The sequence below is a fragment of the Schistocerca nitens genome, chromosome 3 (assembly GCF_023898315.1).
Source record: "Schistocerca nitens isolate TAMUIC-IGC-003100 chromosome 3, iqSchNite1.1, whole genome shotgun sequence".
Taxonomy (NCBI): domain Eukaryota; kingdom Metazoa; phylum Arthropoda; class Insecta; order Orthoptera; family Acrididae; genus Schistocerca; species Schistocerca nitens.
Window position 1 is genome coordinate 276,959,261 of NC_064616.1, and position 27,794 is coordinate 276,987,054.

Consider the following 27,794-nt stretch of genomic DNA (forward strand, 5'->3'; position numbering starts at 1 on the left):
GTGTAAGCTTAGGTACTGATGACCTTAGCAGTTAAGTCCCATAAGATTTTACACATATTTGAACATCTTTTTATGCTTTTAGTAACCAACCCACCCACGATCATTACTTAAGATTTCTCGAATGCGTAGGGGAATTGATTTCATTAACTCGTAGACAGTGTAGCGTGATGGTTTACTTCCCAACATATGTTTTCTATATATGTCCAAAGGTCGCTTGCTTTTGTAGATACTGGTCCCTTTAATCCCACAAACCAACCAACCTTTAGTAGATCCACGTGGCAATGGCCTTGTTACCTCTGCCCACATATTCTCTATCTGGTTGATGTTTGGTGATCGTGGAACAAACGGCAACAGCTTTATCCTCTCTTGCCCTGAAACCAATCTCGCACTGCTCTGCTATGATGGATGGTGCTCCGCTCCTGTAAATAAACTGTTATCTCGTTAGTTCATGTATTTATATTTAAATAACGTATTTGTAATAAGCACATTGGATTATTATTTTCCACAGTGTTTAAGAATTCAGGCCCTGTCATGTATAAGTGATCTATATTCAACAGTCCGATTAAGAATGTGGTTTACCCAGTCTATCATATGATGAGAGTCGCAGTCAGATATCCACATTAAGACTGCCTGGCTGAATCCGATTAGACCGATCTGGTATCGAAATGGAATTACAGAAATCGGATAATTTGAACGTCTGTATTGCAACAATGCTGCGCACATAAATTCCTATGATGGAGTAACAGGTAGCAACTGTCTAAGAAAAAGTGAGAAATATGTCTACTAGCAGCAATGTAACGTAATTATAAACCACATTTATGTGATGGAAATGCTGAATCGAACAATACACATCTATTTCAGTGGTGGGAAGATACACCATATCGGATTTGCTGATGACATAATGACAATAATAATAATAATAGTAATAATAATAATCGCGTGTGGTGGATAGGGGAAACCCTCCCCCACATGGGTGGTACCGAGGAAATCAAATACTAGGGGTGAACCAAATACTAACACTATGCTGAACGGCTACTCAATCCATTGAACCAAAATCCAGACACGTCTGAGTGAAAATCACCGCTACTCTGATCACCGTCTGTTAGCTCAATGAGCTTGGCTGAAAATATTTGCTTTCAAAGGCTTCAACACACTCTGGTCCTGTCCGGTCCTGGTATCACCCAAGCAAAACCAATGAAACACAAGCAAACATGACCTATGCAAGCAAAGTCAACTTTACTCCAGGTGGTACACAACCCGGCTGTCGACAGGCGGCAGTTGGATTTTCGGATTCTGGGGAGTCCAGGTTAGCACGGCAGAGAATATCGAAGATCTCTGGTAAATTTCCCTACAAGCAATTAACATGCATTTAAAAGTAAACATCAATACATTGATTCAAACACGAAAACTAAATAATCCCACAAAAGAAATCGACCGGCAAAAAATTCTCATCCTTGCTCTTCAAGAACCACGACTAACTGACAATGAAATCTTGCATTAGGGAAACCATTGCATCTTCAAGGGTAAAATACAACAAAAGGTAGCGAAAGGCGTATCAATCTTCGGCATTGCATTTCTCGAACACAGATGTATCATCAACTCTGTCAAAGAAATCACACCCATCAACAATCAAAAGGTTCAAATGGCTCTGAGCACTATGGGACTTAACAGCGGAGGTCATCAGTCCCCTAGAACTTAGAACTACTTAAACCTAACTAACGTAAGGACATCGCACACATCCATGCCCGAGGCTGGATTCGAACCTGCGACCGTAGCAGTCGCGAGGTTTCGGCTGAAGCGCCTAGAACCGCTCGGCCACCACGGCCGGCCCATCAACAAGCGACTTATGACTATGCTCATTCAGAGCCCCAGTAAAAAATATACACTCATCAATGCACGTGTCCCCACCAACATCAAAAATAAGAAAAACACCGAAAACGTCGAAAAATTCTGGAACACACTAGAAAATACTATGAGCAAAACTCATCAAGATGACGTGAAAATACTAATCGGAGACTTCAAATCTCTATTTGGGACAGAAAATGCCTGTAGAAAAATCATTCGTACAAATTCAACACACCGAAACGCTTAGACCAAAGGCACGCGTCTGACTGACATTTGCCAACAATTCAACCACAAAAGGATGTCTTCCCACTTTAGGAAAAAACCAGTTCCCAGGTAACATGCTTAGCTACCAGGTGCAAGCTGCTTTCGTTCGCCTTTCGAGACTCGCTGAAAGCCAGATTTTTAATTCTTTTGTAGCACAGCTACAAGCAGGCAGATAAAAACTCAATAAGGGAATCGTAAGACAACGCTCGAGCAAAATTCGTCTTGCTACTTTCAGTAACCCTTAGTGTCAGAGCGAAAACCTTACGGTACTGCCAAATTCATAATGCCACTTTTGTTTTCTGCCGACATATTTTTTGTTGTTATGAATACATGATTTTATCTATGAAATGTCACATTTTCATAATACTTACGAATGGAACAGGAAATGAAATAAATACAGATCTTTTCGAAGTCAAAAGTCGGTAATATACTACTAATTCGTGTTAAAATAGGCTCAATCGTCTCACAAACACTTAATTCTTTATTAAGATAGACTGCCGTCGTGATGTTTCTGTAGTAAGCTGAATTTAATTTATATTAGTACAGTGAATATTTTAATTGCATTTTCCATTAGTTTACTAAACGCAACAGTAATTATCGAAGAGAAATTAATCATCAGCAGAATTTTCTTTCACGATATCTAAAACGATCTGACAATGCTAAAGTTGTTTACAAATTCTACGCCTGTTGAAACCTACTGGTTCTAACGATGTCATTAAACCAGAGTAGTTTTAAGAGCATTTTCGTCTAGAAATGAATTGCCTTGACGGTTGGTCGATCAAGAGCGGGAAAGGTAAAATTTTACAAATATATGACGAGAGGGACAAGTGCTTGAGTGAGAGAGGTCTTCCCTATCAATACAATTGCCTGAGAGACGACTTTCCTATCAATCTCCTGGATAGTTTTGTTTCTCAAAGCAACATAGTGCGTTGTCATGCAGTAGCACAGGTGATGTAGTTTTGTTGCTCGATTTCCTTACACTGCGACCAAAAGGTGTCTTAGTTGTTGGCAAGAAATTCCAGCTGTGTTGCACACACCCTGGGGGCAGAATTCGTAGCCCAAAACACACTTTTGGATTTATCAGATGTAAAATATTATGTTCACACTACTCTTTCCTCGAGTTTACGACTTTTGGTGGGGCTCAGCCTTTCATTTCTTCTTAGGAAGTTAACGATAAAGGCATCATAACGCGTCACCAGTAATAGTACTGCATAGGAATGCTCGATGAGTTACCTGATGACGTTCAATAATAGTCTCTCCGTTGATTTTTGTTGTTTCGAATTAGAGCATGCAGTACTCCTACACCAGACTTCTGAACTTTGCCTGTTGGATGCAAATGTCGCATGATGGTAAAATGGTAATCTATCACATATATCAGTAAGCGAAACTTCCTTAATGTGGAAAATCATTCATGGCAGAACGATCTTTGTTGAAACACGAATATCTTTTTCTGGCGTATTTTTCCCAAAAGCACTCGCTCCAAACACAATTCAAATCTTTCTAGCTGCCTCCTCTGCATTCACCCCTCTGTTATACCAAAAGTAAACGTTGTGTTGCAGATGTTACACCTTTTTCCACTTGCGACTCAATTTTACAATGCTTAACTGTAGTTCATGATTTTCAAGTATGCAAAATCCAATGCTTAACTGCAAGATGATAACTAGAACTTCAAATTCGAAAATGACAGTTGATACATACACTGACAGCGTGGCGCCGCGTTCACATGGGCGGCGCCGGATTTCAGGCGGCGGGTGGCGTCTGGCCGGTGGCCGGTAGCCGCTGCAGCGCGAGGAAACGCTCGAACGTAAGCTGTTACGATCGCGACGCAGCCACGAGCTGTCCTGCGGAGTTGTTTCTGGAATACTTGTTATTGCTGCTGGGTAGAATGTTAAGCGAATTATCTTCGATGCTCAATCAGACTCATAACTTTAGACCGAAATGTGGTTAAAGAAAAGAAAAGAAAACAGTTGGACGCGAACAGGCGACCATAAGTTTAGAATGCACGAAGATGACCACTTCTTTTTTTTTTTTGTCTCGTTTTGGTTCGTTGAATCTGCTCGGTGCGGACGTCGCAAGACACCCGTTTCAGTTCGTCGTTGATCCATTAACTCAATTTTTTTATTACAGAGGGTATCTAACCCTCTGACCGAACACGCTGAGTTACCGTGCCGGCTACTAGACCACAGGCTCACACAATCCGAGAACATCTCGGAAGTGGACAACACTTCCTCCTAACACTTCCGCATATAACAGTGTTGCCAGATTGTGCAGATGGCCGGGGCGGACAGTTTTAATGGCCACGTTAAGTGAATGACTAGGACTTCGTCTCTGTGGCGGCCAGCCGTCGGGCAGTTTTTATGTCTAAGACCGTACACTTGAGATATTTCGTTTCCCATGAAATGGTGGCAGACGATGCTGTGGCGTCTTCGAATCACGAGCTTTGTCAGTGCAAGATATCTCAGCACAGCTGAGCGAACGTTTTCTTCCTGCTGCCCGTCTAATGGACAATGGCAATACTGTAGAATACTTTTGACAACAATGTGACCATCGATTTATCTTCGTGAGTGGTTCATAATTATGTTAGTAAATTCACTCGATATTTTTATGTCCTTTAAATTACATTTGCTGCATGATTCGCATTGAAGACGTAGGGAATGTATGTTATTTGGTCCAGGAAACACGTTCCAACAGAAATTGATGCTTATATTGACAAAATGGTTCAAATGGCTCTGAGCACTATGGGACTCAACTGCTGTGGTCATTAGTCCCCTAGAACTTAGAACTAGTTAAACCTAACTAACCTAAGGACATCACAAACATCCATGCCCGAGGCAGGATTCGAACCTGCGACCGTAGCGGTCTTGCGGTTCCAGACTGCCGCGCCTTTAACCGCACGGTTATATTGACATTTATGTTTCGAATTAGTCGTCTTATTCATCACATGGATAACGAGGATGCTCCGTTTTGCTACAGTTGTTTCATAGCTAATAAGGGAACCTCCCCATCGCACCCTCCTCAGATTTTTTTATAAGTTGGCACAGTGGATAGGCCTTAAAAAACTGAACACAGATCAATCGAGAAAACAGGAAGAAGTTGTGTTGAACTATGAAAAAAATAAGCAAAATATACAAACTGAGTAGTCCATGCACAAGATAAGCAACATCAATGAGGGTGTGAGCTCGGGGGCGCCGTGGTCGCCTGGTTAGCGTGAGCAGCTGCCGAACTAGAGGTCATTGTTTCAAATCTTCCCTCGAGTGAGTCGTTAAATTTTTTATTTTCAGACAATCATCACCACATGTACTGTTTATCAACAAATGTAGGAAGTAATCATACAAATGTTCGACAATCGTTCGATCCCTTAAGGAACTTTCCGATGCCTTACAGTTCGGAAAATATTCATTGACATTGTTATTGAAGTCGCGAGCTATAGTTGCTGGATTCATATTGCACACGGAATGCATCTCACGTATTTAATGCACTCTCGTCCAAAGTATCGAACAGTCAACTGCCAGCCAGGGAGCCTCGTTAGCAGGAATACTCTCTCTTCCGTGCGCTGTAGTTGACTGACGTCATGTGTTTCGATGTTTGTTTAGGTGTAGAGTCATCATACTATAGCGCAGTTACCTCGCATCGAACGGACGGACGGACAGATAATAATTGCCTGAAAATAAAAAATTAAACTTTTCACTCGAGGGAAGACTTGAACTAAGGACCTCTCGTTCCGCAGCTGCTCACGCTAACCACGGGATCACGGCGCTCCTGAGCTCACTTTATCCTTGTGTTGCCTGTCTTGCGCATGGACTAATCAGTTTGTATATTTTGCTTATTTTTTTCATAGTTCCACACAACTTCTTCCTGTTTTCTCGATTGATCTGTGTTCGGATTTTCAAGGCCTATCCACTGTGCCAACTTATATCTAAATCTGAGGGGGGTGCGATGGGAATGTTCCCTTGTTAGTGGTATTGTGTGTTGGTGGCGTTGCCAGTTTAGATACTGTGCGTGTAACACACAATAAATGCGTTGGATGCCTCCTGTGATCAGTTTACTTGAAAAACGTTTGTTGTCATCGTAATTTATTTAACTGGCTCTCCGACTTCCAATTTGACAATTTGTGGAAAAATTGTTTACCTAGTTTCAAACATTGTCTGACAGAAAACGTAGGCATGAAGGAGTCAGTAAAAGCAATTTCTCGCTATTATAACAAACTTTTGAATCCACTGGATACTTGAATTCTCTATATTGATTCTGAGAGTTTTGTTATTTCTCTTGTTATTTACTGTCTCAATGTCATCCGTGAGAATAAAATTAAAGGCAGTTGGATTAGGTTCCTGATCTATAAACTATGATTTAATATTCTGCGCTGCTAAATAAATTTTGAAGGTTATATTCTTTACGTAAAATAGAGTATCGGTTTCAGTCCTAGGATTGACGATAAACTTCAGAAATACAATTACAGAATAGTGGCATATCGATTATGGCTCCTCACCATCAACAATAGTTGTTACCCATAGTTTCGTATTTGCTATTTTACCGTCGTTACCCTTTAGAGACCAACCTGATCTTTCCACAATGCCATTTTTGACTTGCTTCTTAATATGTCCTATAACTACAGATTTGTTGAAAATATTAACTGTTAAATACGCTATTCCACAAATTAAAAACTTCCACTTATTCTTCATATCTTGAAACTTACTACCGTTGAATTTTACCGAAGAAAAGATACATAATAATAAAATGAAATCGAAGATTACAATGTCAAAGCATAGTGTGAATGGTTAAAATGAAATGAACTAAAAATCATCTTCTTGTCTAAAACACGTTACTCTTCCAGAGAACTTCGGCACCTCTCAAAATTTTTTACACCTCTGATGTTTAGCCACATGTGGACAAATAGTGGGGCTCATGATGCAGCACTGTTTAGCCGTCACAAAATAAAGCCTCAAAAATCAGTGAATAAAAGTATTCTTCTACTGTTGCTCCGAATCGCATATACCAAGCGCCCTCTGCTGCGACAACGACTCAAAGTCTATTGGGTATTTGATTTTTCTCTGCTTTTTCGGGCCTCCTTACCTCTCCTTCTAGCCCAACCTTTGTTCTCCAATTACACCTTCATCGGCGAGCTTCTCCTCAATATTTTTCATTTGTGCTGAATTGTTTTGTTCCCTTCTTGCATATACACGTGTGTCATGTATTTTTTAGAGACTGCATGAATATATAAGGTGAGTATTTCTTCTCTTATCAAATTAAATATTACATATCTTGCTGTGAAATAATTTGTTTGTCCACATTCCACTTACTGCGTTTCCTTGAAATTATATAAAATACAGGTCTGAAAAAAAACTTGAAACAGCTGTTGCAGGTGATTGGTGAAGAGCTGAAAAAAAAAACACCTCTGCTGATGCTGCTTAGTATCGCGTATAGCCTCCTTCGGCTTCCACAACAGCTCGAAGTCTGTCGGGCATTGAGCCCACAACTCCAGCCACATAACTAGGAGATTCAAGAAACTCATTCCAAGCGTCATGAATCACATCAGAAAGCTGTCGGCGAGTCGACGGTGACTGCCCCTTTTCTCGTATTACTCTGACCATTTCTGCCCAAATATTCTCAATGGGATTCATGTCCGCTCCTTTAGGTGGCCATTCCATTACAGCAATATTACTATGGTCGTCGAACGACCTCTTAACCACAAGTGTCATATGAATAGGCGAGCGATCTTGTTGGAACATGATCTGATCATCGCCAAATCTTGCTGTCACAGAAGGCAACATCACGTTCTCCAGAATTGATATGTAATTGCGCGCATCGAATCTTCCTTCCACTTCCCACAGGAGCCCACACCCTTCGGCCGATATCCATGCCCATACCGTTAATGACTCCCTGCCACTCCTTCGGCAACTGTAAATATATTTTCGATTATACCTAGCACCTTTAGGCCGGTAAACAAGTACTTTTCCGGTTGATGCCATAGAGAAAACTTATTCGTCCGTGAAAATCACTCGCCTCCAAAATTGGAGAGGTTTGTAAACATTTTCAGCAGCAAAAGAAAGGCGAGCTCCTCTGTGGGAAACAGTCAATGTCTCTTTCACAGCAGCGCTTCTTGCCCTCAGTCCACCTTCCCTTAGACGACGAGTGACGGTCTTACTGCTAACATTGAGACCCAAAGTTTGCTGAATTTGTCGTGCGTTGACAAATGGGTGGTTCTCACTGAAACGGCGTATCTGCACATCCTGAGCTGCTGTTGTTTTGCGGCGACGGCCATGAGGCCTCCCATTCAGGTTACCACTCTCTTCCTTTCGTCTGATCCACCTGGCTACCGTCGACTTGTGAAGACCCATAGTTCTTGCTATACAGCCATTTGAAGATCCTTCTGCATGGAGTGCTATTATAGCGCCCTTGTCTGCCTCAGCCAGATGGGCCATTTAGCGTTGACTGAATGATTCGTCGCGGTTAATATCTGTTGCGGAAACGGCGCTAGCAGGAAACAGACTGCCTCCTCCACGATGGCAGCCACAACGCAGTGGCCAAGTATGTATAACACGGAAATCGATGGCATAAACGAGACATCGCAAGCCCCTACCCGTGTCATTACATAGTGGAGCAACTTAGAATCTGTAATTTTTCTCAGAAGGGACTGGTCCACTCTTGTCATGTCTTATCCTGATAAATATTACATGAAATGAAATGTTTACGTTTTGCATATCCGGCAGGCCTAACGCAAGAAACATTTCTGAAATATCTTAGGCAACCTGAAGGACACTTAGTGAATTTTAGCTGTAGAAGATTGCCTTATAAGAAGGAAAACGTGTTTATCCCCGCTCGCCGTGTTTCCAAGTGGCGCAGTTTACTCTGAGGCATACATAATTCTCGCCGGGCGTAAGAAGCGACTCGACTAACGAGGGGAACTCGCCAGGTGTCATGGGCTGATTGTCCGGAAACTTTGCTCAGTGAAGGAGAGGACAAAATAAGAGAACATGTGTTTCGACTTATCTGCAGACACTCGACCGTTTCCGAGAAAACGACGGTCAAAGTTATCAACGCGCTGTTGCTGTAGTGTAGATACCTTCTGCAGCCGAGAACGCAATTGAAGCGGTGGCTCAGTGGCTACCGTCGTTCCTGCTTAACTTTGATTCCCGTGTTCGAGACCATATTGGGTATTTTTATTATTATTTTTTCCTGCCTCTCTATCAGAATTATCTACGAATGTTTTTTTCTAATTTATGTTGAAATAATGTTGTCATTATTCGCTAATTAACTTTATGTGTAATTAATGAATTAAAAAAATAATAAACGAATGAGACAAGCTGATCTAAAATCATCTGGTCTGCCTCATGTATTGTTATATCCAAATGGTTTATAAATGTTAATCTCCATTCAGATCCGATGATGGTATACGTTGAAACCGGTTATCCAGTAAACAGTATTTAAGCGATCTTGGCTTCTGAATTATTTCTACAACAGAGTGATCGCCCCACTACGCACTAAGTGTTCCCTTTTTAACTTATTTCTGTACACAGTAAATTAACTGACGAATAACGACAACATTGTTTCAACATAAATTGGAATAGACATTCGTAGATAATTCAGAGAGTGAGATGGGGGGGGGGGGGGGGGAAGGAAAAACCGGGTTTCAAACTCGCAGCGCAAAGTTCCGAAGTCGCTATGGTAGCCGCAGAGCCACGGCTTCAGTTGAATCCTTACCCGCTAAGAGGTATCAACACTGTAGCAACAGCGCATTGAAAACTTTGACCGTCGTTTTCTCAGAAGCGGTAGAGTGTAAGTAGATAAGCCGAGACACGTGTTCGCTTATTTTGTCCCCTCTTTCACTGAGCGACGTTTCAGCAAGATCGGGGTATGACACTTGGCGTGTCCCCTCGTTAAGTGGCGTGCGTTGGGATTCAGTAGACAGAATGTGTTCACTTTCCTCGACTACTCATTGACATGTTGGGAAACTTTCTTTCTTGCAGTGGCACATTACATTATGAGGGCTGGTTTTCCTGATAACGATCTACTAATGGATTTTGCTCCTAATTTACGTTACTGTGTAGTAGATCTACTGCAACTACTTAAACCGGAAATGTTTGTTTATTTGGATACTCCGCTTCTTAGTTGCTACATTTCGCTATAATATTTTCCTTTGTTTCAAAACGACAAGTAAAGATGACCACTGCAACTTGGTAACATCAGTAACAATTTAATACTTTGAAACAGTTATATGTGGTGTACGAAGAGTGTATTCTGTTGAATGAGGAATACATTAAACACGAAAGCTGCGTCCAATAACAATAATTAACTTTCGGTTACATGACAAAACACAAGTCGAAGTACTGTCAGTTCATCTCAGTACCCAGTAAAACTTAAACTGGAACGATAGAAAACATACTTTTGTGGGGAAGGCAAATGAATGACTGCGTTTTATTGGCCGCAGACTAAGAATACGCAACAGGCCAACTGAAAACACTGCCTACACTACGTTTGTCCGTCCACTGCTATAATATCCTTGACAGACGTGATTGACTGTGCACGCAAAAACGTCCAAGGAACGGTAGCACGATTTGTAATTTCACGAAATAGGGGAGAGAGGGTCCCAGATTTAATAATCGAGTTGGGGTAACATTCATGAAAACAAAAGCGTTTTTCGTTGCCACGAGATCTTTATACGAAATTTCAATCACCAACATCTGTTCTGAATGCCAAAACATTATTTCCTCGGGACATTACGCAGGAAGAAACCATAGTAATAATGTAATTCAAGGCTCACAAGAAAAGATTTAAGTGGTCCTTTTTCCTGCACACTGTTAATGAGTGGGACGGTAGAGAAATAGTCCGAACCTTCTGCCAAGCACGGCCGTGCGCTTGTAGACGCTACAGTCTGGACCCGAGCGACCGCTACGGTCACAGGTTCGAATCCTGCCTCGGGCATGGATGTGTGTGATGTTCTTAGGTTAGTTAGGTTTAATTAGTTCTAAGTTCTAGGCGACTGATGACCTCAGAAGTTAAGTCGCATAGTGCTCAGAGCCATTTTTGAACCAACCACGTAAGTCTGGATTGCAAAGAAGTCCTGTTGATGTAGTCATGTAGATGTAACAACGAAATTATGTTATCTCATTCTGGAAACGAAATTATGTTGTAATTGCGACATGTGACTTTCATTTGATTTGAACATCGAAGTTGTTTGCTGTTTATTTACTTTTTGTTCATTAGTTTCAGCCATATACGAACACCTAGGCGCGTTAAATTGATATTGAAATAAAGTGTCATGCATGGACCAATAACAATAAATTCTTGCCTACTTGTTATGGTACTGCAGTATCTGCCAGCGTCTTCAGAAGTGGATATCGCATACGACGTTCCTAGGGTGTTTATAAATGGATGATAAACGGCCGTATCTTTAGATTGCGTTGACATAGAAACTCACTTTTTTACACCACCAAGGGACCGGTTACCGCAAGAAATGCGATACATTTCCGCTTATTATGTCTACCCGTTCTGGAGGTAAACGGGTTTTAAGGGTTGGGTAGACCGATAGACGGTGAAGAAAGTGAGACTAGCAGGGTTCCGTTTTTATCGGTTTAGGTGACGAAACCCTAACAACGAAAACAGCTACGACAGCTACTGAAGATGAAGGCCGCATAAATAACACCCCCTACTCTTTATCCGAAATGTGCTAGTTGCAGTCGATACATCAGCATATTAATCGTAGCTACGCTTTCGATCCAAATCACGTTTACAGGAATGCAAATAGAATCCATTTGCCTATACATGTGGTAATTCACATCCCAGTATTAATGCCACCGCGTTTTAGAAGTGCGAACATTCCCATTGCTAGCTAGCTTAAGAAACAATTCGGCTAATGAACGTTTTCTGGCTGTGGCGAGTCTAGTGGAGAATTCGAAACAGTGTATAATACCGTTGGCAGCTATGTAGCCGTTTATTTCCTGGGGTGGTGCAGAATTATCCTACTAAATTTACTCTCTCATAACATTGCTAAATTTGCACAGTTTCATGGTAGGTCAGCAACGGTAATCCAGTATGACTGGTCTGAACGTTGACACAGACCGTTTCGCGGCCGAATGCGGATAATATGTTGCTAATTCGTAACGATCTGGGGTTCTTTGTCTTACTAAAACAGTTATGTTATCTCGATAAGTTGAAATGCATTTTTTTTGGTACAGTTCATACCAATTAGCGTTTCTTCTTTCAGTTCTGTCTTATATTTACGTGTTGTATTTAACACACTAATCAGCATTAATATACTTACAAATGATTGAAAACAGCCTTAAAAAGTTCAGATAGTTTGTCAGTTTCACGCCTGTGTATAGTATGTTGGTAGCACTTCGTCGCCTTGCCTGTTATGCTGTGTAGAAGACTTTAAAGCCGTGCGGATCAGCATAACGAAAAGGCGAGGGGTCTCGCTCGTTTTGTCCACGACTGTACATACGCAAGGGTAAAGATAGTAATATTTGGCGGGTATGCTGGCTCACCAAATACGTCACGGAAATAATAGACTACTACCATTTGGCGTATGGTCACTGTGGACCAAAGAAATGTACGGAAAAGCTGAGTGAAGTAGTACATTTTAACAACATGTTAAAACGCGTAACTGACAGAGTGAAAACTTGCGATTTATGTCAGAAGGTGAAGGTTACCAACTGTACGAGTCGTGGTCCTATGCAAAGTATAAGGCCTAACGACTCCTTTGAATTACTGTGCGTGGACTTGTACGGACCTTTGCCCAAGTCATCAAGAAACTTTGCCTACATTTTAGTAGTGCTAGAAGCTTTTTCCAAGTTCATCAAACTATACCCGATTAGGAAAGCTACAGCCAAAGCGGTCTATAGCAAGCTTGTGAACGATTATTTTGTTCATATTGGTAAGCCGAAGGCGATTCTATCAGACAATGGGGCACAATTTACTTCTAAGTTGTAGAATGAAGGCATGGAACGTAATGGGGTCGAGGTGATCCATATTTCAGCTTATTGTCCGGCTGGGAATCCCGCTGAGAGGTATATGCGCGAGCTAGGCCGACTTTGCCGTACCTATTGCCATCACAACCATAGGACATGGGGCAAATATGTAGCACTATTTGAAAGAATTATGAACACCTTGAGACATGAATCTACGGTATTTTCTCCAGAGGAAATCCTGTTGGATGACAGAAGTAAAAGTTTAGTGGAGGAGATAATCAAATTCCCTCCACGGATTGACATTAGTATTGGTGTGAAAAAAGATCGTTTGCGAAAAGTAATGAAGCTAAAAGCCGATGCTCGCATACGTCGTCATGACGCTAAAGCGCGTTTTGCTAAGTTTGCAATCGGAAACCTAGTACTTGTAAAAGCTCATGAGAAATCGAGCGCCGGCCGAAGTGGCCGTGCGGTTAAAGGCGCTGCAGTCTGGAACCGCAAGACCGCTACGGTCGCAGGTTCGAATCCTGCCTCGGGCATGGATGTTTGTGATGTCCTTAGGTTAGTTAGGTTTAACTAGTTCTAAGTTCTAGGGGACTAATGACCTCAGCAGTTGAGTCCCATAGTGCTCAGAGCCATTTTTTTGAGAAATCGAGCGAGATAGACAATGAAATCTCTAAATTTAAGTTTGTTTGTAATGGACCATATAAAGACATTGGTATACCTCACACAAATTCTTATTGCTTAGAGCAGGGCCGCACAAGGTGCATGCACCGGTGCATCGCACAGTCAGTGCAGAGTGCAGAAGACGACTGCGCTATCTTGACGACGGTGCAGACCCCCCACTCCTCGGCTTTGCGCAACAGCGCTGCCTCTCACTTCCTTAGCTTGTGTCGCTCGCGCCGCCTGTCTCGACCTGTTTCAAAGCTTTTACCCTGTTGTCTTCGTCATTGCCAAATACTAATGTACACTAGGTGGAGAGCTTAGTTTGGTGTACCGGCACAAAAGAGATTTATATAATAACTGTAATGGTAACAATTTTAAATTTGGTTTCAACACAAATGTATCTTCCTATGTGCTCTTTATTTTATTTGCAATTATGCTACTAAGATCTGGAACAAGAGATTGGCTGACAGCAATTCTGAGAGAATTTTTTAAATTACGATTAGAAATACTCGGACGCAATCTAGTTTTTGTACAAGACAAAACAGAAAAAAATCCTTCACATACACAAGTGGAACCAAATATAGAAATAATCTTCGCTGCTTCTCTGTGTAACTTGGTAAATTCTTCCTTCGGCAAATTCTGGTAGAATAGGAGCAAACCTTTTGTATTGTAAAACACATCCTTTCGGTGAACATCGCTTTGCAAATCAATTAGTTCGAAATGTAAATCTGAAGGCGCACTTTCAATATCGATCGAAAAAGGTTTCACAAAAACATCGAGAATTGGCTGCAGGTAGGTAATTTCCTGAAACAATAACAAAGCCAATGTTAATAAATGAAAGTAATGTAAGCCGTTGTTTCGAAGTACTAAAATGCGATAGATTTTAATAAACATGTAATGTGTACTATTGGTTTTAATGTAATGATACACTTGCATATGTAACGCAATCTCCTTTATTTAGCTGTATGTCATATACCGGCACATTACCTGGAATCGGTCGTTAAACGCATTTTCAAGGGATTGTAGCATCTCGACGTATTTTTCAAAGCGCGCTCCTTCCTGCACAGATGCTGTCAAACAAAAACATAGTACCGTTTTGATTAGAGCGGTTATAAAAATCAGGCTGTTTTAATAAAGGTACAATTTATATTTCGCTTACCTAGTTCAGGAAAGTGTTGCGTATTTTTCTCTGAAAGGTTGTTTTTAAGGAGCTTCAGTTTATACTGGAAAGCGTTTATTTTGCTGATCATATCGTTGATTAGATTGTTTTCTTTTTGGAGTTTCAGACTTAAATCATTTAGGAGAGCCATAATGTCTGCTAAAAATCCTAAATCAGCTACCCATTCACAGTCATGAAAAAGTGGCTCCGGACGTCCTTTGCTCTCCAAAAACTGAGCCACAGTGTGGCGTAGTCGAAAAATTCGGGAAATCACTTTCCCTTTGCTCAGCCAGCGCACCTCAACGTGGTAGGGTATATCTGGATACTCCTCTTCAAAGGAAATCTAAAATTCTTTGAATTGACGATGAGTGAGTCAATGAGAACAAATGTAGTTCACGATACGAACCACTACCTTCATCACATCTTGAAGACCGATAACTTTCGCACAAAGAGCCTCTTGGTGTGCAAAACAATGAAAGGAAGGTAAATTCGGCATGTTAAGTTTTTTCCGCAGTAGGCCAATAAACCCTTTTGCTTTACCGCACATTGTTGGTGCCCCGTCTGTTGTTACGGAAAACAGCTTTTCCCAAGGGAGACCTATTCCTTCAGCTGCCATTTCAACAGCTGCTAAAATATCCGCCCCTGTAACAGTGTCCTTCAACGAAATCATATCCAGGAGCTCTTCCGTTACATGTAGGTCGTCGTCCACGCCACGCAAAAATATTGCTAACTGAGCCGTGTCGTTAACATCCGTGGACTCATCAAGTGCGATGGAGTACGCTAGGAAGTTTTCAATTTTGGCTGACAGTTGTTCTTGCAAATTCTCAGCAATGTCGTTGATTCTCCAATGTATTTTCATTCTGGAAAGTGGTATTCTGCTGTACTCGGGAGCTAATGTGGGATTCATTGTCTCTACTACGTCCAACATAATGTTTTTTATTAATGGCCAATCCATAAATGGCCTCCCAGCTCTTGCTAAACGTAGAGCAACTTTGTAACTAGCTCTGAGAGTCCTTTCGCAACACCCCTCACCTTCTTCCCCCTAAAGTAGAGAAAAAAAGATATGTTAAAAATAATTTATGCGAAAACGAAAACTAAGGAATCTGAACAAATGTTATTTCGTTTCGCATGACCTTTAACCAAAATATACATGCTGAAGTACTTGCAACAAACCTCGTTTGTAGATACAGAATTTTCTTCTACAAGAGTTTGCAACTTCCATAATTCTTCCTCTCTGGCATCCCCTGTTATATCACTATACTTTTCTGAATGCAGTTTGCTGTAGTGCCTTTCAATAGACGATTTTCTGACACACGTAATTAGTGTACCGCAGATTAGACATTTGGCTTTATCGTCACAACGCACAAAAAAGTAGGAGAGTTCTCATTCCGGTTTAAATTGACTTTCGGCGATTTTCCCTTTTTTTGGAGCAGATGGTTCCATCATTCCGGTAATTGTCTTGCGCTTACGTATTCCAATGTTGACTAAGCCGTCTGGCAGCGCATTCGGCAGCGCACAGCGTCGGCCTCACCTAGCAAGCCGAGTTGAGGCGAAGTATGCCGAGTTGAACCGATGCACTGTGCAGGCACTCGCTGCACCTCGCTTTGCACGCGTGCGGTTTTCCATGTTTCTGCGGCCCTGGCTTAGAGTATCCAAGCTCTGGAAAACTATTAGGTATACGGAACATTGTAGACTTGAAATTGTACCAACCAAGGATTGATTAATACCACAGAATGGGTAATTTGTACAGTATGTAAATATAGAGTATAATATTTAACGATTTGCTAGATTGCCATGCTTTTGCCTGACCAATAGGACATTAAAGAAGTTGTAATTAATATGTAATTAATTTTGACTAAATGATTTAAGAGTAACTGATTATTAATCAATTGAAAAATCCAAGCTACTAGTTTAAGTTTTCAGCTGAGTCACAGTAGATTAAGGAATGTAAATAGGATTTTGTAACTAGCTGTAAGATTTCATAAATATGTGTTTTACTAGTCATTGCCGATGTACTTAGACGCTGTTTTAAGTTTCAGGCTAGTACATGCGTGTGATGATGGACAGTGTTGAGTTATCCACTGTGTTGGTATTAATGGACTCCTTGAGATTACTCGGGTGTGAGTTTTTCCGAAAGATTTCAGTGAAACGGACGTTCTGGAAATGCCGTTACACAGGCGAGTGAGATCAAGCGTGCCGCACAGGCGGGCGCAACAATACTAGCGAGGCGGAGCCGCTGTCGGCTCTTGCGCCGCTGTCTACTCTTGTGCCAATGTCGGCATTCTTTGTACTTGCGGATACGGAAGGCGGAGTTGTTTTTCTTCCCGGACAGCTGATGTGAAAGAATTCTGCTGTCAATATTTATGTTTTTGTCGATCTGCTGTATATTATTTTCTTGTTTAGCGCTAAGTGGACTCTCATGACGAGAATATTAATTATGAAAAGGTTATATAAAATGTGTATTCTATGTAATTAATTATTAATTTGCGTATTTTGATATACCTGTTTTCTATGACCATGTACTCTGATTAATTTTGTAAATAGTATTCCATTTCTTGATACTGTTAGGAATTTTGATTTTTTGAATAGCTAAACCATTTTCTATGTTTTCTATGAATTTTAATATGTTGTCAACCTGTTTTCTTTTGTGTAAGTTGACAGAGTGGAATAAGATTAGGAGTGTCTCCACTCAATTATTATGGTCTAAAAATTGGTTTATGGTTAATTAGCCTAATGCTAAGTTTTCTTGATGTTTTGAGCATATGCATTTCCGCTGTTTTTTTTCCTTTTTGGAACATTTTCTGAGTCTGTTTAGGTTACACGAACATCCTCAGACAATGTGGGGCAGGTGTAGCGCCGGAAATGCATATCCTCCTATTTCCATCTATTGCACTGCAAATTTTTTCTTTATTTTGTCACCTGAAGATATGACATTTCTGTCTCTTATATATATATATATATATATATATAATATATATATATATATATATATATATATATATATATATGCATTTATGGCGATGTATAATTGTTTTGTTTTGTAAATATTTGTATTTTTACGCTGGGTCTTGCCTAGGGAAAACTATGCTATCGAACGAATACATCAATAGGTGGTGTGGAGAACCAAAGTGTTTAGGATCTTTGGTAGTGTTAACTCTGCCGCGTGGAGCGCGGGCAGAGCAGAGAGAGTCTGGCTGGAGTAGAGCAGTGAAGCAGGTGTGTTGTGTGATGCTCCCGCGAGTTGCCGCGATTTCGGGGTTTGACAGCATGTAATTGCGCTCGACTTGCTATGTTAGTTTCTGACATGGTGTCGCGGAAGGGAGCGTTAGCTGGCACACGTCAAGAGCCCGTTTCGGCTGGCGACCGTGTCGAGAAGGCGCGCCAACATTCAGCTTCTGCAACAGCGACGGCCGACAATGAGTGACTGTCGCCACCTCCTCGAGCGACGACTTCAAACCTTCAATCAACCAACAAGGAAGACTGGTAGCACGTAAAGTTTTAGAACTGTACGGCAGACCTCAGCTTTTCAAACTGTTAAATTTTTCTCACTAAATTACAGCAACGTAGCATGAACCTTTGTTGCTCATTGTCCCAATTGCATTACCAAGCAGGGCTCCTTCCTTTTCCGAAATGAACCCGAGTGTCGTTTAAATTCAAACGCCAGCATTAAAGTAATATCATTCGATTTCACTGCTTTAATTTCAAAGTTCAGTTAAGGTATTCATAGCTGGCTACAATATTTAGATTACACAAGCACAAATTAAGAGTGCGAGTTTTGTTACTGTATTTTAGCTTACCTGTGACTGCATCTCAGCTTGGTACGTACTAAATTTTACTATTGTTAATTGTTCAGAATCTTTTAATTCAAGTTCAAAGTTAAATCTCTTATTTTTAAATTGCGTAGATTCAAGTAGCTTTTGAAATGATTGTTGAGGTAGCCCAAGACTAACCGTATTTTACTGAATTTCGATGTGCTTCAGAAACAAAGCTCACTATTAATTTCAGTCACTAAATTAACTTTCATTTTTCCGGTTTTATTAATTCTTTTGCTAAATTAAGTCAGAGTGTAGCGAAATTTATTACTTTCAGTTTTCACACTACATGTGTCAACCTTCAGTAGCCACGCTTCTAGTGCTAATTATATGTGTAATAACCTTTCTTTTCCAGTTACTATAGTATTTGTCCATAGGACTGGCGACCGTAATTTCCCCCAAATCTCAAATATCTAATTACCGATAGTTAATTGTTAACATAACGGCCGCACATTTACCTTATTTATTAAGTTTACCCCTTTTCAAAATTAATTTCCATTAGTTTCATTTGCATTTTTCCTTTCATTTAGATGTAACCCTTTCCTCCCTCTTTACCGACAGGTTAACTTCGGTGACGATTGCTTTTCCCAAATTTCCATTAGGTACACGCGGTTTAATTTTTCACTGTCATTAAGGTCCGTAAGTGAGGGGGAGTTTACAAGTTGCTTGGCCACCATTGACCAGACGTTTCCATTTGGTGAGAGATCTGGAGAATGTTCTGGCCAGGGCAACAGTCGAAAATTTTCTGTATCCAGAAAGGCCCGTACAGGACCTGCAATATTCGGTCGTGCATTATCCTACTGAAATGTAGGGTTTCGCAGGGATCGAATGAAGGGTAGTGCCACAGGTCGTAACACATCTGAAATGTAACGTCCACTGTTCAAAGTGCCGTCAATGCGAACAAGAGGTGACCGAGACGTGTAACCAATGGCACCCCATACCAGCACGCCGGGTGATACGCCAGTATGGCGATGACGAATACACGCTTCCAATGTCCGTTCGCCGCGATGTCGCCAAACACGGATGCCACGATCATGATGCTCTAAACAGAATCTGGATTCATCCGAAAAATGACGTTTTGCCATTCGTGCACCTCGTCGTTGAGTACACCATCGCAGGCGCTTCTGCCTGTGATGCAGCGTCAAGGGTAACCGCAGCCATGTTCTCCGAGCTGAGAGTCCATGCTGCTGCAGACGTTTTCGAACTGTTCGTGCAGATGGTTGTTGTCTTGCAAACATCCCCATCTGTTGACTCATGGATCGAGTCGTGGCTGCACGATCCATTAGAGCCATGCGGATAAGATGCCTGTCATCTCAACTGCTAGTGATACGAGGCCGTTGGGATCTAGCACGGCGTTCAGTATTACCCTCCTGAAGCCACCGATTCCATATTCAGCTAACAGTCGTTGGATCTTGACCAACACTAGCAGCAATTTCGCGATACGATAAACCGCAATCGCGATAGGCTACAATGCGACCTTTATCAAAGTCGGAAACGTGATGGTACGCATTTCTCCTCCTTACACGAGGCATCACAACAACGTTTCACCAGGCAACGCCGGTCGACTGCTGTTTGTGTATGAGAAATCGGCTGTAAACTTTCCTCATGTCAGCACGTTGTAGATGTCGCCACCGGCGCCAACCTTGTGTGAATGCTCTGAAAAGCTAATTAAATTTCGCGTCTGTAGCACGTCATCTTCGTGGTGTAGTTATTTTAATGGATAGTCGTGTATAACCGATCATTTGAATTGTTCATAAAGTACTTGTTTCAGGTGACACTCTACACTTACGTAAGAAAATGATCTTGTTTGTGTGTGTGTAAGGGGCATGTCAGTGGACTCCCTATCTTGTTCGTGTGAATAACGATAGTAACTCATTACAACCTGTTCAGCTCCCAAAGCAAGACCTGGAGTAACTTCAGTAAGAGGCGGCTGCTATGGGCTGAATATTAATGTCGTTTAATTCTTTATGTTCTCTATTTTAAATAATTGTGATTTTAAATTTCTTTTTGAGGGTTGAGTTTTAATTAAAAGGTTCAGTTTAAAAGTCGCCCTCAACATAAGTACCTGCATTCTAAACAGTATATGCATGACTTATTTGAAAATGGTATATTCTGGAAGTGTTGGTATATTCCAAGGAAGGGCAACAATTTTTATTATACATTGTTGGAACGTTAGTTTTATGTCTGTGTTTTTCCCTTAACAGCCACTGCCAATACGGTTTAGTCGCAGGACAACCACAATCCACTTGAGTACTGAAAGAAATCCGTTAAATTTCGGTTACGCGATTAAGCACACAGATATTAAGTCTGTCAATTCAACTAAATACCGAGGGATGACAATTACGAAGAACCTCAGTTGGAATGATCACACAGACAATTGGTGAAGAGTTATCAGGCTTCCAGCCGGGTGGCGGTGTCTTCAAACTGCGACGTTTAGACGAGTGACATACTCATCATCTTCTGGCGAAGTTCACTTCGTCGAGACGTCGCAGTTTGAAGACACCGCCACCCGGCTGGAAGCCCGAGAACTCTTCTTCAGCTGTATACGCTGGAAAAGCATACATTTACAGTCACACAGACAATGTTATAGGGAAGACGAACTGAAGAATGTGGGTGTTTCTGGCAGCAAACTTATAAGATGCAACAAAACCACTAAAGAGGTTGCTTAGACTCTGTTTGTCTGTCCTCTTCTAGAGCACTGCTGTGTGATATGGGATCCTTATTAGATAGGATTGATGGAGGACATCGAAAAGTTCAAAGAAGGGAGCTAGTTTTGTACTGCGTTATCACGAAATAGGGGAGAGACCCACACGGATAAGATACGCGTGTTGGGTTGGAAATTATTAAAATAAAAGTGTTCTTCGTTGCGACGAGATCATTTCATGAAATTTGAGACTCCAACTACCTTCGTGTTGGGTTGGAAATTATTAAAATAAAAGTGTTCTTCGTTGCGACGAGATCTTTTCATGAAATTTGAGACTCCAACTTCCTTCGCAGAAGCAAAAATATTTTTTTGTTACCCACCTACATAGGAGAAAACGATTGTCGTAATAAAATAAGGGAAATCTGAGTTTGATCCGAAACATTTAAGTGTTAGTTTTTCCGGCGTGCTGATCGTGAGTGGAGTATGGTAGAGATGGTAGAGAAATAATGTAAGTTGTTGGATGAACCCTCTAACAGGCACTTAATTTTTAATTGTAGAGTAGTCCTGTAGATGTATATGTTTCGGACCAGATTTGTGATTCAGGAATTTCTAGGAAATAGAAATGACTACCTTACTATTCAGCGACAGATGTAAAGATAAAATCGGGAGTAGTCGAAGGGAGTGTAACAGTGTCATTACTATTTTAGTAAATGTAAACCATCTAGTAGACACCTTCGGAAGCTCCATGAGACTTTCTACCGACTATGCTGCTATCTACGAGAAGGCTGACTGATCTGTATAAAGTGGCGTTTTAAATTTGGGAAAATCGCTGCAGAGAGGCACAAAATGTTGTAGGAAGCTTCTGGAGAAAACGCACAGGCACGGACTTAAAATTGGTATAAGAGTTTCAAAAACGAGAGAACAGGGACTGATGACAACCGTCCCATTAGGCTTTCAACTGGCATCACGCCAGAAAAAGTTTAGCAAATGAGCAATCTGATTTGTCGAGATTACATACAGACCATACGAAAGCCAGTAATACCTCGGAAATAAATCATGGGACATGTGAACTTATTCTGACGGAGGCATTAAACATGAGAAGGACTGCAGCTAAATTTGTGCTAGGAGTCCTTGAAGCAGCAACGCTTGGAAGTCTGTAGGAAACTGTAACTATTGCTTCAAGACGATCCAAACTTTGAGAGCTTGTCACTGGTGATGAATGTTGGGTGTATGGCTATGACGCTGAAACTAAGCAGTAGTCGTCGCAGTGGAGGACTATGTCTTCAGTTTGGTCAAGAAAATCTCGGTAAGCCAAAATTGGCGTAAAATCCCTGTTGATATGTCTGATATTTACGTGATTTTCAGTAACGTGTTCGTCCCTCCTGGTCAGGTGGTCAATAGTTCTATCACTATGTCCTAAAACGTTTAAGAGAGGGCATGAAGAGAGAACGTGGCGTACGAAAGACTGGATCCTTCACCACGACAATGCACCACCGGATTCGGCCTATATACTTTAGGAATTTTTGTCAGATAACAAGATGACAGCTGTTCTCCACCCGGCGTACTCTCCAGCCGTAGCTCCATGTGACTTCTGCCTCTCCCTCAAGAGGAAAATGAAGTTGGAGGAAAGAAGATTTGATATAGTGGAGAAGATTCAAGTGAAATCACAGAATCACATAAGTTACGAAACGCCGTAGCAAAGAAAGACTACCACGATGCAGTATACGAGGGACGTTCAATAAGTAATGCAAGAGATTTGTTTCCGGCAATTTTGATTTAAACATGTATAATTTGTTACGGGATATCTTGGAATATTTCCGCTTGAGCCCCTATAGTTTCATGAAATTCAGATAGGTGGTGGTGCTATACGTAGCCTTCAAAATGATGTCTGTAACGGAGATGCATTCCAAACAGAGAGCTATCACCGAGTTTCTTTTGGCGGGAAACCAGAGCATCGCAGATACTCGTAGGCGCTTGCATAATGTCTACAGAGACTTGGCACTGAACAAAGTCACGGTGAGTCGCTGGGCGATGTGTCTGTAATCATTGCAACGAAGTCGCTGAAAGCTGTCCGATCTGCTGCGTGACGGCCGGTCGCATCTAGCCGTGACTACTGCTATGTGAGATCGTGCGAACACCTTTATTCGAGATGATAGACGAATCAAAAATAAATACCTCGCTGGTCAAATGGACGTCTCTGTTGGTAGAGCTGACACACTCGTCTACCATTTGGGGTACTCAAAGGTGTATGCCTGATGGGTTTCTCACCGCCTAACAGAAGGCCCTGGAGCAACGAAAGGCCATCTGTGCTGAACTGCTTGTGCGTTTACAGGTTGATCGTTAAAATTTTTGCTAAACATAATCACAGCCGGCCGCTGTGGATGAGCAGTTCTAGGTCCTTCAGTCTGGAACCGCGCGACCGCTACGCTCGCAGGTTCGAATCCTGCCTCGAGCGTGGATGTGTGTGATGTCCTTAAGTTAGTAAAGTTTAAGTAGTTTTACGTTCTAGGGGACTGATGACCTCAGATGTTAAGTCCCATAGTACTCAGAGCCATTTGAACCATTTTGAACGTCGTCACAGGCGATGAAACATGGCTTCATCATTTCGAACCAGAAACAAAACGTCAATCCATGGACTGGCACCTAGAAAGAAAATGTTCGAAGCTGTACCCTTGGCCGGTAAAGTAAGGGCGACAGTCTTCTAGGAGTCTGAAGGGGTTTGATGTCCTCCATCACGGTGCAACTATCAACTCTGAAGTGTGTTGTCCTACTCTCAGGAAACCGAACAAACGACTTCAGAGTGTTCGTCGCCACAAAAACGCAAACGAACTTCCCCTTCTACACAGCAATGCAAGGACTGCAAGAGGAGTTGATGGTTCAAATGGCTCTGAGCACTATGCGACTTAACTTCTGAGGTCATCAGTCGCCTAGAACTTAGAACTAATTAAACCTAACTAACCTAAGGACATCACACACATCCATGCCCGAGGCAGGCTTCGAACCTGCGACCGTAGCGGTCGCTCGTTTCCAGACTGTAGCGCCTAGAACCGCACGGCCACTCCGGCCGGCAAGAGGAGTTCCTTAACCTTCATTGGACCGTCTTTCATCATCTACCCTGCAGCACTCCGCGGAAAGCAGTACATGGATGATGGGGAGGTAGAGTGGTACCAAGCGAGCATACAGTCCCGGCCCGTAACGAGGCGAAAGGCCGTCGCATTCAACGGAGACCTTTTTAAAAAATAGTGTTTTATAGCCAAAAGAGTGTTGAATAATATAGCGTATTGCAAACCTGAATATAACCAATTTCTTTCAGAAAACAAATGTATTGCATTATTTACTGGACGCTACTCGTAAGAGTGGCAGAAACATTGGGATCGGTGAACTTCTTTTCAAGAGGACAATCCTGAAGGTGATCATGGAATCTGAGATTTACGTAAGATGTAATAATTTTATTTAATCTATTTCGTTAACTTTTGGTTACTACCTTATAGTCTACGACTTCGAGACACCTACACAACCGCACTGTTTTGGGATATTATCCCCGCATTAAATTTTGAAGGTGATCGCGTTTTCTCTGCCTACTAACAAATTGGATGCCTTGTGACGCTCAAAAGCCAATTAATCCTTAGTACTAAAACTCATTTTCTGCGAAAAACTGGCACGAGGCATATCCGAGAGAAGAAGGGCTGAGACAGGATGTATACTTAGCAGTTGCCTCATCTCGCAGACGTCCTTGAATGTAGACACGTGTGATCGTCCTCTTTCTATCACGGAAGGTCCCCCAGCCGCGGCGTCTGGCAGAAATGGGTTTTCGCCGGAAATTAGGGGCGGCGAGAACAAGGGCAGCCACAGCAGCCCACTTCCGCAGCCGTCGCCAGCTGATGACAATGGCTCAGGACCCGCCGTCGATAGTCTCCTGCATCCTGCCTTTGAAGTCGACAGCTCTTTATCAGCCCGTGCCGCCGAGAGGTTTGCCTCCCAAAATAGTTCTCATTATGGCTCCTACGTCTCCTGACCTGTTGCCGGAAGACCTGTCTTCATAATGCTGATAATGTCGGAGGCCATGGTAGCAGTTAAAAGCAGATATACTCATCTCGTACAAGAAAATTTAAACTGGTTCCTGTTGAAACGAAAAGAAAAAAAAAAGAAATGTTGCGGTCATAATTTATGTAGTGTTAACATACCGGGTGATCAAAAAGTCAGTATAAATTTGAAAACTGAATAAATCACGGAATAATGTAGATAGAGAGGTACAAATTGACATACATGCTTGGAATGACATGGGGATTTATTGGAACCAAAAAAATACAAACGTTCAAAAAATGTCCGACAGATGGCGCTACATCTGATCAGAATAGCAATAATTAGCATAACAAAGTAAGAAAAAGCAAAGATGATGTTATTTATAGTAAATGCTCAATAGTTCCACCATCATTCCTCAACAATAGCTGTAGTCGAGGAATAATGTTGTGAACAGCACTGTAAAGCATGTCCGAAGTTATGGTGAGGCATTGGCGCCGGATGTTGTCTTTCAGCATCCCTAGAGATGTCGGTCGATCACGATACACTTGCGACTCCAGGTAACCCCAAAACCAATAATCGCCGGACTGAGGTCTGGGGACCTGGGAGGCCAAGCATGGTGAAAGTGGCGGCTGAGCACACGATCATCACCAAACGACGCGCGCAAGAGATCTTTCACGCGTCTAGCAATACTTTTTTTTTGTTCTAATAAAACCCCATGTCATTCCAAGCATGTGTGTCAATTTTTATTCCTCTATATACATTAATCCGTGGTTTATTAAGTTTTCAAATGTATACTGACTTTTTGATCACCCGGTATAATAAAAATGCGTGTACGTACGTAAGAAGGGGGGCCGTACAATTTCTAACCGAACTGGGGGTCACTGTTCTTTTATCGAAACAAACCGACCACTTGGCCTAGACTAATTTAATTACCCTTACGAAATCTAACTGCTGACTTGACGTCTTGCTTTGTTTATTTCGGATGTATTTAATATATAAGAACTGTCATTATAATTACACTTAATAGTATATAACTGTAATTATTATTACCCTTAATAGTATATAACTGTAATTATAATTACCATAATTTATAGCCAAGATGGCGTTCGAATATTGCAGTTGCCCTCATATTCACTCACGTGTCCGAAAGATTTTAGTGTAAAGTGAAAACTGTCACCATAAAGATGATAATTCACGACCCAAAAGTTACCCCTACCGGTGCAGTATGCCAAAGTGGGCCCATTCGCCGCCATTATCTCCCTTAGTTTCCTCAACGTCCCTATAGGGGACTTACCATTTGTAGCATTCGTAGTGCGTACCTCTCTTGAGCAACAGAACCGCCACGAAGTGTCAGATATCACCTAATAAGAATAACAGAAAGAAAACTTTGATTCGCACGTAAGTATTAATTCATCTGTCTCTCTCTCTTATTATTACTATTGTTGTTGTTGTTATCATTACCATTATTTGTAGTTTAGTAATATTTTCTTTCTCCTAGACTGCAGTGGACTCGTGATGATAATGCAGTCATCCAGCCTGATTTATGGGATCCATACGATTAGCCAGAGCACTTACCTGATTTGTCGGATTCCATGGCATATCTCTCGCATTAAACTGTTACTTTCCACAGTTACGTACAGTCTAAATGTGTGCTGTAGCAAACGTATAGTTGTGTGCATGTCCTGTAGCCACGAGTTCAGTACTCTAACAGTGTTTGAAAAATCCTCAGTTTAGCGGCAATAGTGTCGTGCTTTCATCGTATAAGTGGCGGTGCTTACGTGAGAATTTCTTAAACGTAGCTTCTCTGATTGACGATCTTACGGTGCTGTCAGACAGTGTGTGTTGATGACTATACAGAAAATTTAGGATTTACAAAGGTGAGGGTAGTTTAGAGTACACTCATTTACAGGAGGCAGCGTTATAGAACTTGGTGAATGCTAGTTCTGTCATGTAGTGTGCAGTGAATGACCATGACAGGTGATGGGGTCACATGTAGAGATTATTTGGCAATGTGTTGATATACTCTTACAAAGATGACTAGTGAGAACACTGCTGAGTTTTTTCCACTAAGAACTTGGACATGCGTTGGGATGCTGTTTTCAGTGTGTATGTTGCGTCTCTGCTGCCATATGTAGGCAAAGAGATAGATCTGTACTTACATATGTTATCAGATATGTAAAGATAAAACTAGTAAATCCTAAAAAAATTCTTTGTACCTCATTTCAAGTAAAGCTGCAGCGCCGTTGTAGCTCAGTCAATAATGTACATGCACTAAGAGAACAAATGAGAGTACCTCCATTATTAACAGACTCTAAGCTAAAAAGTAGCTATTCATTTTATATGCTATGACACTACCCAAAATATGTGATAGGTTTTTTTATAAATAAAAAGACGAAAAGAAAGTCAGTATTTGATAATTCCTGGTTTATTCACAAGATATACAATCTTTTATAGATTTAAGTGTCAGGAAGTCTTTCCTG